Source organism: Macadamia integrifolia, chromosome 8 (assembly GCF_013358625.1).
Source record: "Macadamia integrifolia cultivar HAES 741 chromosome 8, SCU_Mint_v3, whole genome shotgun sequence".
In the NCBI taxonomy this organism is placed as follows: Eukaryota; Viridiplantae; Streptophyta; class Magnoliopsida; order Proteales; family Proteaceae; genus Macadamia; species Macadamia integrifolia.
The window spans coordinates 11,003,231-11,008,883 of record NC_056564.1 but is presented as its reverse complement, the minus strand read 5'-3'; positions in this window follow the sequence as shown (position 1 = coordinate 11,008,883).

The window sequence follows — 5,653 nt, the reverse complement described above, 5'->3', positions numbered from 1 at the left end:
AAGGAAGGTTTCTTGTAAGTCGAATGTGGTAACCCATATATATTCACCGCAGCAATCTACAAATAAAAAATGGACCAGAAAAATCTGCCTTTTTTTTCAATTCTTGTTAAGTGTAAAGTGCATACACAATTTCCAGGCAACCTACCATTTGGCTTCTTTAGTTCCTCAGCCATTGAGATTGTGATTGCATGGTCTAATTCATCATTCTCAGTTCTGGATCTGTCATCCTTATAATGACTAATCAGAAAGGCAAAAAGAGATACAGGGAGATTTGAGGAAAACAGCCAGAACTACAGTTATTAGACACTGACATAATTATGTAGATAGCAATAAACTTGTTTGGGCAATGAAAGCATTTTTTTTTTTTTTTTGATACGCAAGGTGGTGTCTGGATCTTTGACCCAACTAGTCCCTGAGGTCACTGTGATACTGCTTACACAGGACCAGGTCAGTCCAAGACGGAAACTCTCGTGCGATGGCCTCAAGAAGTTAGCAATCAAAGCATATATTCATACTTCCAACCAAAAAAAAAGAGAGACATCCATCATCTGCCCTATCCAACTTAAATTTATATGCAGAATTTCGAATAGTTCCTGTGCACAAGAAAGTGGAATGTTTCAATGCAATTATAACTTTCAAGTCGTTTGTTCATTGACATCTCTATTTGTTAAGTTTGCCTCAAATTCTTGATCCGTTTTAAAGAATGACACGTTCCAACATATTTTGGTGGCAATCCGAATAAAAGTTTTCTGAGATCTGTGATGGAAACAGAGGAGCCCAGCACTGATCTCGTATGGGGTGCTACGCCCCCATGTTATGGTTCGACCCAATGGATAGACCCGCGACATGGAGGAGTATATAATGTACTATCATCTTGTTGAGCAAGTCATTGTCGAACTAGGGTTTCAAAACGAGTTTTCTCGTCGCTGCTTGGATGTAATATCACTTCTACTTATGAAACATTTTCTTCTTCATCCAAGAACATAGCACACCACATTGGTGTGTGAACCTCATTAAATCTTTATGTGTTGTGCCGATCTATTTTGATTTATTTTTCGTATTTATAGGTATTTACTCTATCACTATTGTCATCATAAGAACAAGAAATTAATAAACCAAAAGAAAAGTAGGAAGTCCAATTCATAATGAAAATATCGTAGATTTTGCTACAGCACGGTCTGATCCTATTTTGAAGACATTGCCGATCCATTTCATGAAGCAAGACTTTCTTTCGGTATCTGAGGAAACAAATTGCCCAGTTTCATCGCTATCAAATAAAATTCCCTAGAAAAAGCCATGAATGTGGAAACCAAGGAGTCAATTTGTGATGAAATTTGAAATGAAAAAAAAAAATTACGAGAAACGAGGAGGGCGAGATGAAGAAAGAGTCTGCAAATTGGTGATGGAGAACTGAGGAAAAAGCATAATAAAATTGTCATGGAGTGAGAATATCTGTCGTTCAAAATCAATGGGGAAGGGAAGAAGGGAAAGCAGCGGTCGGATGAAGAAGAAAGCTAAAAAATGATTTGGGGAACCCAAAAATATAAAGAAGCAGAAAGGAAAATAAGACTTTTGTGAACCCTAGGATGGAGTGGTGTGACTTTGTCCAAAAGACTTTGGAAGGTCTTTTCAGCTGGAGAACAGTTTGAGATAAGAATTCGAAAGATGCCCATGTAATTTTCCAAATTACCAAAAGTCCCCTTCGTGTTTTATCTTTCCTTCATAATTTTGACTTTAGTATGTAAAAACATTTCTTTGCAGCGAGTGCGGTAGTGCGGTGAATATCGGATGGTCAAGACGATCTTGGGACGTGTGCCTGAATGCTCTCGGCCATCCGATACTCACTACACCACTATACTCACTGCAGAGAATAACCGCTAAAGGAGACGAACACCAGTGAATGAGTGATTCAATTTCTATACCAACAGACGCAGTTATTGATTTTCATCCTCTCTCTTTTTTTCTTGTTTTTTTTTTGAGTTCTAGATGGTGGGGAGAGGGATTGAACACAGGGGGTGGTGGGGACAAAAGAGGGCATAGAAGTAGGGGATGAGGGGAGACGGGGGTAGTGGGGAATAGGATGGAGGGGAGAGGAGCGGGGGTCGCAAAGGCTGGGCAAGGTGAGAGCAACCGTGGAGAGTCTTACCCATTATAATGTTAAACTTTATCACATTTAATTAATGATATGGCAAAATAGTGCTAGACATAATGCATATATAAGATGTTCTCCCCACACAATTGGCAACCAAGACTGGTTGAAATATGTTGCATTGCCTTTTCCCATAAGGTAGAAGGGAAGTGAAATCATTTCTTCAAAAAAATTTAAATTCGTTTGTAATTATGATTATATAACTTACACTTTAAACTCTTATACTAAAAACTGATAATTCTATTTTTCGAATTAAATTTTATTTTCTATTTAAAAACAAAGAATTTGATCACGAAATATAATAAATTTTATTAATCCGACATGAAATACTCTGAAATTAGTTACACAATTATGTTAGATGATGATTACAAAAAAAAATTATTTGATTTTCTTTCTCTTCCTTCTGTTTCTTTTACAACTAGGCAATTTGGTCATATACCCCACCCTTGGAGACATCCAAGCTATGGCGATTTCCCAAATGTGGAGGTCAGTCTCTATCAGCACATGCAATTGTTCCAATTTTCTTTGAAGAGGTGGCGGTCTCCCTTCTAATCATATAAGATGCATTCTTAAATTAATGGTGTAGATGAGAGAAATTGGTTGTTCCTCAACTCCAAGTCCATTACGAGGGAATAGAATACTCGAAAAACTGATGGAGAGACAATATAACTAGAAACATACATTTTCTTATATGTCATTTATCTTTCAATTACCTCACCATCATTGAATGGAAGAGGTTAGGAGAATATTTCATATCAAGAACAAAATTCAGCATAAAGCTATAAATTCCAAGCTGATGATTGCTTCAAACGTAACATATCTGTCATCATTTCCCATAAACATCCGGGAATAAATATATCAACAACCATTTTTGTGAATTCTACTTCCAATATCATCATAGAAAAAATGAAATTTTGTCAACCGTATCACTTATCCTAAAAAATTGTTCACTAAATAAAATATGTGGAATTTAGTATGGATATGTAGGATTAGTTAGGCCATAGGCTTGTATGCATGTTGTCAAAAAAAAAAAATAAAGTATGCATGGGGCATCATTTCGCTATTCTGTGTGTTTGGATGTAGGGGTCGTATGATTAGAGAGCATTCTCATACTTTATGGGAAAATAAATACTCCATAGTCACGTGAACAGCAAAATGAGGGGAATCACATGAGCATCAACTATAGGGATCGGGGCATATCTTTCATCGCCTTGTGTTTGAGTGCAGGGGCCACACGACCAGTTAACATATTATCACCATAAAATATTTAGACCTTCCATATCTTCAAAACAGAATTTATATTCTTTTATTCCCTCTTTGCCTTCAGGAATTGATTTGTTCCACCTTGCATCACTCTCCTAAACAAAGCAATCATAAGCCAGCAACATCAATGTCTGTGGAAAAGGAAATCTGAACCCTATCATTGCTAAGGGGAGAATAGATGTCAACAATGAAATAATTATTCGATTGAGACCACCTTATCTTGGCTTTTATTCACACTTTATGCAACTCTTTACACAAGCCACAAAACCTCTCTACTTGGAGACCTCAAGAACTATTATAAATTGCAGACAATACCCATCTTGAAATCAATCTCTCTTCCTTACAGAAAGCTTTCTTTCTATAATATTCCATGTTGGGTTAGGATCAGGTAATCTGCATCCTGGGGTTTAGATCGATTTCCATTATCAGTCTAGTCCTCAGGATGCAGGTTATCTCTTCCTAGCTGACAATCCTTGTAATGCGCCCATGTCTCAAGAAGCATTCTTGCGTTTACATGCCCATGTTGTAAATCATTGTGAAAGTTGCACATAAAGGTAGCTAGGAACCATATTTGGAATCATTACCTTGAAATTTCTCAATAGAAGATTACAACAACTGCCTAGTGTAATTGGTGAAGTTGTGGGTTAGCCATTGTTGTTGCTAATGCATAGATTTTGATTTTGATTTTTTTTTTTTTTCAATTATTCATATGTAGATTAATATTTACATCCATATACTTGGACCCATATCCTTTTTTATTTATTTTGGTGATGTAATGCATATGAAGATTAATATTTACATCAATATTCCTAGACCTATATAATTTATGAATATTAAATTTAGGGAGAAAAAAAAGCTATCCGCTTGCATGTGTCTACGTTTAGACATAGGTAAACATGAAAAGACTGTTGATATACAATGTCTTGTATTTCATCGCAATTTAATCCTGTCAGTACTAGTACATGCTCGCTCAAATGCAGTTTTGTACTTTTCAGTATTAGGTTTTTTCGCTATATATTTGTAGCGAGAGTTACTTACTCTGTAAACAATTCTGAGAGGTGTGAGAGCGAGCACTATAACCATATTCTCTATTGATAGTGAAGTAGAATCTCATCTTACTGATGACGTAGGCAATCTTGCCAAACTTCGTAAACCTTTGTGCATTGTTTGTTCCTTATTTTTCCATTACCTTCTGCATCGCTTTTAGGGTTGCATTTCACAAATACGGCACTGCCCGCGTTCCACGCACTGAAGATGTTTCTGCGTGACCTACTATTGGTCTATGCCCTAGTGCAGTGGTGGGGCAAGCGGGTAGAGTTCTCTTACCCTTAAATTAATTTAATTTAATGAAAGCATAGATTGCTTCTAATAAGTAAACATGAAAAAACAAAAATTGTACTCACATGATTTTACCCAACATTATTTGTTGTTCTTTGGTTGTCAAAAGAGGTGTTTGGTTGGTTTGTTGTCTCCTCTTATCCATAGGTGACGGAAAGACCTTTTCGATCGTCGGTGATCGCAGCCCACAAGTTTTCTCTCTAGTATCTCCGTCTATGCGTGTCTCTTCTTCTTATGAAGCCAAGGCATCTGAAGTCTGAACTTCAGCACTTCACATACCAAGAACACCCCACCCAAGTTCTAGAAGTCAAAGAAAATAAAGAACAAAACCACCTCCGAAAGAGAAATTGAAGAGACTGCCAAAGCAAACCCTAACTCTTGAACAAGTTTGACATTTGGTGGTGGACTTTGGGACGCTGGGGTTGAGGCCTCGGGCTGTGGAGCTTGGCCTGGCCAAGCCCAACCCAACCTTGTTTTAGGTTATATTGTAAATTCACTAAATTTCTTGTGTGGTATATATTTTAAGCCCAGATTAATTTTGAATCAATAAATACAAGAGAGGAAACATGTGTAGATGTATATTGTTTTTTCTTTTAATAGTCCGGCCAATTTATTTCAGGTAAAGATAATTCTAATTATGAATTAGGATAATTCTTGAAAATATTGGGTCAGTCAAGTTAGAGTCAATCAAGGTCAATTTGACACAATCCAATTAATTAAGACCAATCAACATAGGGCTGGGCTGAACCCATCACCAACCTAAATTGAGGTTGTTAGGCCCTGAGTTAGGACTAGAGAGGGCCTAGACTAAGCTAAGGGATCCATCGTTGGGCTGAGATGATATTAGACTAATTAGTTTATAGCTTTATATGATGTAATTTACATATCTTAACCTTCACCCCC